Here is a 12,933-nt window from a genome sequence, read left to right as displayed (position 1 = left end):
GTTTTCACCACCCCCCCCCCCCCCCCCGGGTTTGTTTTGTCTGCGTGCAGCTCTCCTTTTGTTGGAGACGCTGAGTCAGTTCTCTACTGGTCTTGCCCTCTTCCGGAAAAACAAAACAGGCCTGAGAAGTGGTAGTTCCTATCCTAACCTCCTGGGGCCCTTTAGACCAGGTGCCAGACTTCATTATCCACCCCACCACCTTGCCCAGGAGGGAGATGTGTGAAAGCGAAACGTGATTTAAGCTGGGATCTGGCAGCAACTTCGTGGACTCTGAAGGGCAGGCAGGAAAGGTTTTTTGATTGAAGGAGCGGGATGTAGTGAGGTAAAATTATATCCAAATTAGAGTTTGGTAAAGGCTTCCAGGTTAATGTCCTGTTACGCTTATCCTGATTTGTGGAGGACACTTAAGCTGTCTAGGCCTAACTTTGTGTTTGATCACTCACCTAAATTTGTAGACATTCTAGGAGCTCTTTGTCAATACCTCTTCCCGTTTTTATCTTTATTTATGCTTATGGAAGCAGGAAAAATAAATTTTGGGAGCCTTCATCTGCAATAGAAGGTTTACAACTTTTTATTCTAAAATCTTGAGGCAAGGAGACTTATTCCCCGCCCCTTTTTTCCTCACAGATTTCTTGCATGTCTCCCCCGACCCCACCACTGAGAATTCAATTGTAGGATGAAACAAGAACTAAGATGTCTATTAGTGTGATTTTTATATCTTTCTTAAGGGGAAAAAGACTGACATTTGACACTGCGCTCTTGTTTTGTCTTGCTGATAATAACTGACAGCAATGTTTACTTTTATTACAAATGAAACTATCAGGGTACGTACCTTTCAAACTCTTTTAATACAATGGGTTTCATCCTTCCAGTGGGAGAGTGTGAATTGCCCACTCTGGGTAGGCACATGACTGCATGGCCTGTTGGATACATGGTCACACTTGCTGTACTCTAAATAGTGCTTTTGTGACCTGAAACAGTCAACACTTTTCTTAAAGCTACAGTGTGCCTACACTCATTGTATTTTTGCTTTGTATGGAATTGCAAATTTTCTTATTACCTTCTCTATGAATAATGGCATAACTTATGCATTCCATTTGCCTTTCAGGGAACTTGCTGGCTAATTTCAACCTCTTAAAGTAACAAATTATGTTGTAAGATTTTGCTCTTAATGTAGCAGTCCCCCTTATCCTTGGTTTCACTTTCCAAGATTTTGTCAACCATGGCGCAAAAATATTACCTCACTACTCTTGCATTTGGGGGGTACTATTACATAAAATGATAGTTATGTGAACACAAGCACTGTCACACTGCAACAGTCTCACAACCCAGACAGCAACTGGCTAATGGCAGTCTGGGCAGGGACAGAGGGGACTGTGCTCCTCAGAATGGTGCACAGTTTAAAACTTACGAGTTATTTCTGGAATTTTCTATTTATGTCACAATACTTATGTCATTTACCTCACTTCATCTCATCATGTAGGTATTTTATCATCTCACATCACAAGAAGGAGAAGGGTGAGTTCAGTACACTAAGATGCTTTGAGAGGGAGACCATACATAACTTTTATTATGGTATACTCTTAAAATTGTTCTATTTTATTTTATTTTATTTTATTTATTTTTTTTTTGAGACAGAGTTTTGCTCCTCTCTCCCAACCAGGAGTATAATGGCACAATTTCAGTTCACTGCAACCTCGGCCTCCAGGGTTCAAGCAATTCTCCTGCCTCAGCCTCCCGAGTAGCTGGGATTACAGGTGCCTGCCACCACACCCAGCTAATTTTTGTATTTTTAGTAGAGATAGGGTTTTGGCATGTTGGCCAGTCTGGTCTCGAACCCCTGACCCCAGGTGATCTGCCCACCTCGGCCTCCCAAAGTGCTGGGATTATAGGCATGAGCCACAGTGCCTAGCCTGTTCTATTTTTATTATTAAGTTATTGTTAATCTCTTACTGTGCCTAATTTATAAGTGAAACTTTATCATAGGTATGTATGTATAGGAAAAAACATAGTGCATTTACAGTTCGATACTATCTGAGGTTTCAGGCATCCACTGAGGGTCTTGGAACATAACCACCAGGCATAAGGGGGTGGGGATGACTACTGTACTTAGGTAAGCTTTATTTGGAAAGTGCGTAATAAAAATAAAATGTATGAATTTCTTGAGTACCTGTTTTGTGTCAGGTCCTGAGAAAGATAAATTAGGAATTGGTGTCAATCTGCCATCTTTTCCTTGTTCACCCTGATCCTGCTTCAGATGTTGTCTCTGTCCTTAACTGACTTGTGTTTTGTTTATTCTTGATGTATTAGTTTGCTAGGGCTGCCATAACAGACTGAGTGGCTTAAACAACAGAACATTGTCAAGCATGATGGCTCACACCTATAATCCTAGCTACTGGTGGCGGCGAGAGGACCACTTGAGCCCAGGAATTCAAGACTGCAGTGAGCTGTGATCGTGCCACTGCATTCAGGCAACAGAGTAAGACCCTGTCTCTAAAAAACAAAAACAAAAACCCTCCAGAAATTCGTTTTACAGTTCTGAAGGCTAGAAGTCTGAGATCAAGGTATTGTCAGGGCCCTATTTCCTCTGAAGGCTCTAGACGACTCTCCTAACTTCTGGTAGTTCCTTGGCTTGTCAACATAACTCCAGTTTTCACATGATATTCTCCCTGTCTGAGTGTCTGTTGTTCAAATTTCCCCTTTTTATATGGATACCAGGGTTAATTGGATTAGGGACCCACCTTACTCCGGTATGACGTCATTTTAACTAAATCTGCAACTACTCTGTTTCCAGATAAGGTCACATTTTGAGGTACTAGGGGTTAGGACTTTAACATACAAATGTTGAGGGAACATAGTTCAACTCATAAAACCTTAGTTCATTGTTTCTTAAGTGTGGTCCACTGACCACATTTGTTGGAATCACCTGTGTATTCTTACTAGAAACGCAGGTCCTTAGGCTTTACCCTAGACTAATGATTTTCAAAGGAAGCGAGTAATTTTCCCCTGGGGAATATTTGGCAATCCCTGGAAACATGACTGGGGGAGACATGCTACAGGTATCTAGTGGACCTGGAATGCTGCTGAGCATCCTACAAGGCACAGGACACGGTCCCACAACAAAAAATGATTCCACCTGAAATGTCAGTCGTGCCAGGATTGAGAAACCCTGTCCTAAAATTGGTAAGTTTAGTCTCTGGGAAAGTGACCTGGAAACCTACATTTTGACAAACACCCTAGCATCTTGTACCCCTACTGAAGCCGGAAAACCACTGCAAATACAAAAGCCTTTTCTAGGCATGTGAACGTGCTCCATTTCTCCTCATATATTGGTCATCTCTCTTATTTATTAACCATGCTAATGATGATAAGCTGATTTTATTCAATACTACTACTTAGCAATTCAGTTTACCAGTCATGGTCTTAATTTCAGTTGGAATCTTATTTACATTTTAAAACTTCTATGCCACATTACATTATTTTTGATCAACTGTCTGTATTTTCTGGGTGTCATTTGCTTAATGAAAAACTGTTGCCAATTTGTGACTTGGCAAAGAAAGCAATGCTTTGCCTGCCTCCTCCAGTCTGCTAGTTTCTCCTGTACTCTGAGTGACTGACTCTTCTGTCATATATTTCTTTCATCCCTTGCAGTCAGTGCTGCTGTTCTCAATTTCTTTCTCTTCTTTCCTTTTGGCACTTGAAAATATTTTTAGGTTATATTAATGGTGTCTTAAGAGCCGAAACAAGGAAATGGTAGTGTCATAAAAGGCACAAAAAGCCTAGGGAAAAGTCTTAAGACTTCCATACTTACTTCCACTAAAGTAGGTCATTGGAAATTGTGTTACAATGTATAACAAATTGAGAACTTGATGCCTCTGTAAAAAAAAAAAAAAAAAAAAAAAAAAAAAAGGCTTTTTAAATTAGTATTCCCTTTCAGAGAAAATCTTCCATTTTCCAGATAAGGCTTCCATAGATACCTCATCAGAATAAGGCAAACTGAGTACTTAAAAAAAAAAAAAATCCAAGGATTTGGGCAAGGTGGCACCTGCCTATAACCCCAGCTACTAGGGAGGCTGAGGCAGGAGGATCTCTTGAGCCCAGGAATTCAAGACCAGCCTGGGCAACATAGTGAGACCCCCTTTCTAAAAAATAAAAATCCAAGAGTTATAATTCTCCAAATACGTGCCTCAGAATACTTTAGTCTTGAATTCTTCCTGGCAGCTGTTACATTATCCCAGCAAACTATTTTACTAATGACTTTTTGCCAGTTTTCTAAAATAATTTCTGTTAATGTTTTTGAGAACAGTTCCAGCCTCCTCATCCAACAACCAGGATTCCCTAATAGTTTCTCTTTCTTTCAACAGTTTCTTAGGAGTTAAAGCTTCTTATGTCATTCAAACATATATCCTCTAACATTGTATAACCTTCAAGCCTGCTCTATCTTTGGACATGTCATATTCAGCCATGAACTCTGATGTATAGCCTGGGCTTCAATCAAAAAAAACTTATTTTTTAATCAACTTGATTGCTGAGAATGAGCAAGGCATGGAATAAGCAGCCTTTATACTAAGCTGAGTTTTTAATGTAGTCACTAAATTAAACGTATAGACAAAAGTGTGGTAACATATAGCACAATCTATACAGTTCAGTTCAGAAAGAGATCTTTTGTTGTGATCACATTCAAAACTGGATACCTGGTGAATGAAAGTTACCCAATATAATTCAGTTGGACTATTCAGGAAGTAGTGCTACAGGAAACAAAAACAAAAAGAATAATAATTCAGTTGGACTAGGTAGCCAACTGTTGCCTGTGTAAAGTGATCACTCAACATGAAGTCAAGAGACTACTTCAGTCAAAGAAAACAGAAAGGACAGAGCAGTTGGGTTGTAAACACAAGTTCTCCTTTCTTGTATTCTTATTGTCTAAAGAGGAGCAGAGTAAAGTACAAGGAGAAAATCATGTTTTATAAGAGTCGAGTGAACTGGACTTTCTTTTTTCTTTTTTTTCTTTTTTTTCTTTTCTTTCTTTTCTTTTTTTTTTTTTTTTTTTGAGATAGGGTCTCATTCCAGTCACCTAGGCTAGAGTGCAGTGGCACAATCACCACAGTTCACTGCAGCCTCGACTTCCCTGTAGCTGGGACTACAGGCACATGCCACCATCCCCTGCTAATTTTTGTATTTTTTGTAGAGACAGGGTTCTGCCATGTTGCCCTTGAACTCCTGAGCTCAAGCAATCTACACACCTTGGCCTCTCAAAGTGCCTGGATTATAGACATGAGCCAGGGCACCCGGCCTGAATTAAGCTTTCTAACTATGAAAGAAAGTCAGAAAACCATTAGCTAGAAGTTCCTGTGCCTTGAAAATAATTCCTCCTACTGTACTACTCCAAAATCAATGCCATTGGGGGAAGAATTATTGAGTGAAATGTTTTCTTTCCCAACCATCTCCAATATCTTACTAAAAAGAAAAATGTGAAAGGAAAACTGTTGCGGCAAGATATTGTACCAACAGGCCTTATTTGGGTCACTCACTATGCCTTAGTCACCCTTGTCCCACAATAGCACTTCTGTGTTCTCAATACCTTGCTCCTGTCCTTTTAGACCCAGTTAGTACCTTTTCATTTCCAAGAAGTGGGCTAGTGTAGTGGAAAGAAGGCTAGGCTTGAAGCCTATTCTCAAATCTTGGCTCTGTTACTCAACTACCTAAGTCAGATCTCTTGTCTTCTTGGTGATTGTTTTCTATACTTTAGAATAGGAGCAATAAAACTTATCTCACAGAATTAAAGTTGGTGCAAATGTTTACTTCTAATGGCCAAAACTGCAATTACTTTTGCACCAACCTATATATACTTGGCATATAGTGTTATGAGTAAATATTTGTTTACTTATTTATTTTAAGGCTTCTTCCATTTACTCCAGCATATATAGCTTTTCTTCCAAATCTGTGAACCCTGACACATCGTTAATAACAGTTATTTGATACTTAATCCAATGCAGGGTACTTTTTTACTTACAAATTTAAGAATTAAGTGAGGCCAGGCGCCGTGGCTCACGCCTGTAATCCTAGCACTTTGGGAGGCCAAGGTGAGTGGATCACGAGTGCAGGAGATCAAGACCATCCTGGCTAACATGGGAAAACCTCGTCTCTACTGAAAATACAAAAATTAGCTGGGCGTGGTGGCACATGCTTGTAGTCCCAGCTACTTGAGAGGCTGAGGCAGGAGAATCACTTGAACCCAGGAAGCAGAGGTTACAGTGAGCCAAGATCATGCCACTGCACTCCAGCCTGGGCTACAGAGGGAGACTTCGTCCCCCCCCCCCCCAAAAAAAAAAAAGAAGAGATTACAATCTTTGAGTACATGGCAGCAGTCCAGACTTCTAAATGGGCTGTGCCTCGGATCTCAGAAGTGTTGAATGAATTCATGTCTTAATCATCTGTGCCTCTTGTAGCTCTCTCTGTTAATAGGAAACTATTGTGGGATGAAAAGGGAAATGTATTTTGTTTTTTGCTCTATGGGGATAAAGACCATGGTTCATTTTGCATCTAACCATAGTTTTTATCCCAGTGTTTTTGCGCATAATTTTTATCTTCTAAAAAAATAGACGCATTGAACTTTTAGAAGTGATTTTCTTTTTAATTTTTTTTTTTTTTTTTTGAGACGGAGTCTTGCTTTGTTACCATGCTGGAGTGCAGTGGTATGACCTCAGCTCACTGCAACTTCTGCCTCCCGGGTTCTAGCAATCCTTCTGCCTCAGTCTCCCTAGTAGCTGGGACTACAGGCACCTGCCACCACGCCCCGCTAATTTTTGTGTTTTTAGTAGAGACGGGGTTTCCCCATGTTGACCAGGATGGTCTCGATCTCCTGACCTCGTGATCTGCCCGCTTCGGCCTCCCAAAGTGCTGGGATTATAGGCATGCACCACCGTGCCCAGCCTAGAAGTGATTTTCTTTATTTTAATTGAATAGGAAATTTCCTTTTCTGCAAAGAACTAATATTTTCTTTGCTTTTAAGGGGATCTTGTCAAATTTTAAAATGCTTTCTTCAAGAACTTATAGTATCTTAAATGATTCAGGATCTACTGAGTCATAAAACTTTTATTAGTTTTACTCTATCTGGAATGAATTTTATTAGTTTTACTCTATCTGGAATGAATTTTATTAGTTTTACTCTATCTGGAATGAATTTATGGATGTCCAATTTGCATGTTAAGTATAAATGAAAGAGAAAAATATTTTATATATGTTTTTTAAAGTACCAGATTGTCTACTGGGAAATTAGCTTCATTAATTGACCATATTGTCACTACTGTATATAGAAATTTCTAGATAATTTCTTATTGGTCTCAGTAAGTTTAAAGCATGATGCCCCCTCACCCAATGGAACAGTAATGTAGACATGCCTTAGAAAAGCCAGTTACATATAGGTTAAGAAAATCTTCAGAGATCCCGAAGAACCATGGTCATTTCTTTGCCATACTTAAAGTGGTATAAAGAATGAAATTCAAGTTATTGAAAGGTTAGGCCAGTCAGAATGAATTGAAAGCTTTTTAAAATATTTGTTTTACAAACAAAAGGGTACAGTGCTTCCTGTGTTACTTCCAAATGAGCTGATAGACTTAGAAAAAGTGTCTCGAATTCAAGTTACCATTTTAGACCATGAGGTGACACACCAAGGATGATCCGAGAAGTGCCATAGAACAAATCTAGCTCCCAGTGACCTTTGAGCTGCCATACATGCTCTGGACTCCCAAACTCTAGACTTCCTCTGTGTGAAAAGGAAACAAACTTTGATTTAAGTCAAAAATGGAAATGGAAATAGCCAATTTAGTGATCTCTGTCACTTTTTAGAAGTATCCTTTTTGTATCCTATCCTTTCTGTTCAATTTATTTCATTTTATAATACACTAGCTGTTTGTATTTCCTTGAGTCTACACTGTGCATTTGAAGCTAGCAAATTGCAAACATAGTTTCAATGCTAAAGATTGGTTACTCATTCTATCAAGTTTGCAGTAAGTTGTTTGTAGGTGACTCTAATTAAAAGTCAAGACCATATGCAAAGTCTACAATCTCAAATTTTAAACTTTGCAATTTAGAAGGTTAAGCCCTACCCCACCTCTCTCTTATCTGACCACTAATCTAATACCACATCATTTTTGCTCTCCCAAATGGCATATTAGTCTACTTGATGGGCTACAGCAAGTATTTACTGAGTGTCTGTTTTGTGTGAAGCATTGTGCTGAATACCGTGAAGTTTACAGATGTGTTGTGAAGTTTTTAATTTTTTAGAAAGTAACCAGTTTACTGAATAGGGTAGAATCTGTGGGGTACAAATGGGGAGTGGGTTTATTTTTTTCTGATCTTCAAACATTCACTGATAACTCTTTCATTCTTGCCTTATAGATAACCCTTAAGATCCCAAAACTTTTTAGTCCTTTTGGATGTGTAAGGTTCATTTTCAGATAGTAAAAGAAAAACAAATACAGTTAGGTCTAAATCAAGACTTTAATCTTACATGTATCAAAGTTCTCCCTGGCTTCCCCCACCTCCCAAGGCTCAGGCACCCATAGTGGGCATGGGGAGTGTGATCTTCCTCTGACTTTTAATTTACTCTTTACCACATGGTAGTAAATGGCAACTCCATTTTAATCTGTCTTCTTAATTCCTGCCACTTTCCTTGCTGCTCATTTCTTTCCAGTTCCAGTGTCTTTCTTTCAATCCCAGAATATAATAACCATGTTGCAAGAACCTTTGGATTTACTCTTCTTTCTGCTTAAAGCTTTTCCCTCCAGCTAGCCGCGTGGCTTGCTCCCTCACTTTTAAGCCTCTGCTTAAATGTTGCCTTATCAGCAAGGCCTTCCCTAAGTACCCTGTCTCAAGTGGCTATGCCCACAACCATCATTTCCTTACTCTGCTTTATTTTACTCATCTCACCATCTGATAAATTATACTTCTGCTGGGAAGTTAGGTGTCTGTTTCACTTTCTGCAGGTGCCTCCCATCTTTATGAGGGAGGTTGGGAGATAACACACTGTATTAGTCTGTTTTCATATGGCCATAAAGAACTGCCTGAGACTGGGTAATTTGTAAAGGAAAGAGGTTTCATTGACACGGTTCAGCATGGCTCAGGAGGCCTCAGGAAACTTTCAATCATGGCAGAAGGTGAAGAAGAAGCAAGTCACCTTTTTCACAAGGTGGCAGGAAGGAGAAGTGCTGAGTGAATCAGGAAGAGCCCCTTAGAAAACCATCGGATCTTGTGAGAACTCACTGTCACGAGAACAGCATGGGGGAAACCGCCCCCATGATTCAGTTGCCTCCACCTGGTCTCTCGCTTGACATGTGGGGTTTATGGGAATTATAATTCAAGATGAGATTTGGGTGGGGACACAAAGCCTAACCATATTCCCCTTCTCCCCTCTATGAGGAGGGGTGAAAAAAGGCCAACACATTCTTTACTCTTGAATTCCTGTTCTCTTTGACTTTGGCATATAGAATCTGTAGGTAAGAGTTTTATAAATACTAGACTGATCTGGCTTTTTATACTAAGTAGCATAGATGTGTCAGACACTTCTCTTTAGAATATGGGGATAATTGTCTCTTATTTTCAGCTTTGAGACTTAGGCTAAAATATAAAGAAAACAAAACTTCATGCAGCATGCTGTTGAATAAGAACCTTCTCACAAATAAAGCTAGCATGCTTTAATTGTCACAAAGAGAACACTTGAATTTGAGATAACCATGATGATATGACAGATGGCTCCATGAATTCAGGATGTCTAATTTTTAAGAACTAGGATCTGAGGTATTTACACAGCTCAAAAGCAATATAAAATTTGTTATGCAGTTACCATGGTGGAAATTTATGGTTTCTGGCTGTCTAGCATTCACTCCTCTTTCTGGGACCACAACCCTTTGGCCACAGTGAATGTTCGTTAATGGATATGTGACCAAAATTGATGCAATTAGAATGAATCCTTGCACAATGACTGGACAGGAATCTGGGAGATATATGCCTGGTGTTGCTGGGGTCATGATGTGGAGAGAAGCTGCCTTTGAGTAAAGCAATGAAGAGGAAAGGGGTTGTAAGATGAAGAGAGACCAAGGCCAAGGTACAGTGACATTGGTCCTGGATCCAGTCATGAAGTCAATGCTCACTTATACTTACATAAGTCAATTAACTTCCTTTTTCTTTTTCTTTTCTTTTTTTTTTTAAGCAAGGTTACTTGGCTTTTCATCACTTGTAACCCAATAGTCCTGGCTGTTGCCATGCATCCCACTTCTCAACTTAAAACTGTTGCCTGTGGTGCATTGTCATCAGAACTGCTATGTTCTTGGCATATTTTCTCAAGATGGACTTATTCCAGTGAGTGCTGATAATTGAAAGAATTTATTAATGTCCCATTCTGGGATTCTCCTGGTTACTGGGAACAAAAAAATATATATATAGTTAATTGTTTTGAGAAATTCACCAACGTTATGTTTGGATGCATGGTTATGTTTGTGATTCTGAATTTTACTGTTCTATATATGTGGCTGGAGAAATTTTCTTATTCATTTTCCATAATAATCCAAAATAGCAGGTTTGGCTGGGTACGGTGGCTCACACCTATAATACCGGCACTTTGGGAGGCTGAGGCGGGTGGATCATTTGAGGTCAGTAGTTTGAGACCAGCCTGACCAACATAGTGAAACCCCGTCTCCACTAAAAATACAAAAAAATTAGCTGGGCATGGTGATGCATGCCTGTAGTCCCAGCTACTCAGGAGGCTGAGGCAGGAGAATCACTTGAACCTGGGAGGTGGAGGTTGGAGTGAGCCGAGATCACACAACTGCACTTCAGCCTGGGCAACAGACGAGACTCTGTCTCAAAAAAAAAAAAAAAAAAAAAAGTAGGTTTGCGTTATTTATTTATTTATTTATTTAGAGACAGGGCCTGGCTCTGTTACCCAGGCTGGGGTGCAGTGGCACAGTCTTGGCTCACTGCATCCTCTACCACCCGGGCTCAAACCATCTTCCACCTCAGCCTCCTGAGTAGCTGGGATCACAGGTGCACACCACCACGCCCAGCTAATTTTTGTATTTTTTTTAGAGATGGAGTTTCACCATGTTGCCTAGACTGGTTTCCAACTCATGAGCTCAAGCAATCCGCCTGCCTTGGCCTCCCAAACTGCTGGGATTACAGGCATAAGCCACCATGCCCAGCCTACATTATTTTTAGTAATCATTTTCACTAGTCTTTATAAAGTATGTGACTATCCTAATTAATGTTTTATGTTCTGATATATGTTATATACCTAACTGTAAAGGTACTAAAAACACTTTCTTTTACAGAACCCAAAGTCCTTCAACATTAAAAAGAATGTGTTCCTCCTAGTGCCTGAAACATAGTTCTCTAATAAAAAGAGTTCTAAAGTGATAGCCCAGTCAAAATGGTTTACATCTTTGAGAATTCTTAGCAATGCTACTATTGGGAGACTTTTCTGGAAGATGTCTGAAATTATCACTAATACCGTGACTTTATACATCCACCAAAGTTCTGACATTTTTTTTTGATGGTTGTGCCTTTAGTGACTCTTATTTCATTAAAAATATACTTGTTTGAAAGATCCTATAAATGACTGCCCACTGATGTGGGATACACGTCACCTCTCAACGTAGTATTTTTTTTTAAAGCAGTATTTCTTATAGGAGTCTTATTGATCACATAGTAGTTACAAGAATGTCAGATGTGATGACATATACAATCTCAACCAGACAGGCTGATTAAGAATCTACATAATGTTGGCTGAGCGTGGTGGCTCACACCTGTAATCCCAGCACTTTGGGAGGCCAACGCGGGCAGGTCACCTGAGGTAGGGAGTTTGAGACCAGCCTGACCAACACGGAGAAACCCTGTCTCTACTAAAAATACAAAATTAGCCAGGCATGGTGGTGCATGCATGTAATCCCAGGTACTCGGGAGGCTGAGGCAGGAGAATTGCTTGAACTCAGGAGGCAGAGTTTGTGGTGAGCTGAGATTGTGCCATTGCACTCCAGCCTGGGCAACAAGAGTGAAACGCCGTCGCAAAACAACAACAACAAAACAACAACAAAATACATAATGTAAAAGTATAGTCCATATCGAAAGTGAGACATGTGGACAGGCAGCTGCAGTGGGGAGAGTAGGTGATGGGAATTCCTTTAATGATCACTTGAGGGCTCATGTACAGTTATGTTGCTTTTCCCCGTTCCATTACGGAAAATAATTTTCACTAACAGATACAGGTATTCCATACACATTCAGTACACAGAGTAAATTATGACCTGCTACATGTACAACCTAAAGTGGTATAACTGTGATCTTTCTGTGATACTCCCAAGAAAATAGTGAATAGTGAACCCCATGTAGGCAGTGGGAAGCACTGGTAGCTTATTCTAGTTTGAGCTTGGAAGATGTTTAACTCTTGACATTAATATTTGTAAAGAGCATATTTCCTTTTGCTATGTTTTCCTCACAACTGACCTGCACTCAGAGTGGGGGAAATTTTTTTTTACTTTTTTATTTTCATAGGTTTTGCGGGAAACAGGTGATGTTTGGTTACATGAGTAAGTTTTTAGTAGTGATTTGTGAGATTTTGGTGCACCCATCACCCAAGCAGTGTACATTAAACCCAATTTGTAGTCTTTTATCAGAATGGATAATTTTGATTGTTGTTTGACCTAAAAGTAATAACTGAACTGCTTTTTAATAATATATTTTAGTCACATACTTAACACAAAATGTGGGTCATCTATAACTTTGTGCTAAGAGGTAGAAAGGAATGTATCTACATTTTAATGATTTTAGTTTTCATTTTCTGTAGTTTCTAATACTGTCCTAAAGAATGAAATGGATACAACTACTTCTTCATTTACCAAAGCAGGCAGTAGTTTGAGCTCTTAGATTAGAGAAAATACA

The sequence above is a fragment of the Papio anubis genome, chromosome 1 (assembly GCF_008728515.1).
Source record: "Papio anubis isolate 15944 chromosome 1, Panubis1.0, whole genome shotgun sequence".
Classification (NCBI taxonomy): Eukaryota; Metazoa; Chordata; class Mammalia; order Primates; family Cercopithecidae; genus Papio; species Papio anubis.
Note: the sequence above shows the minus strand (reverse complement) of the source record.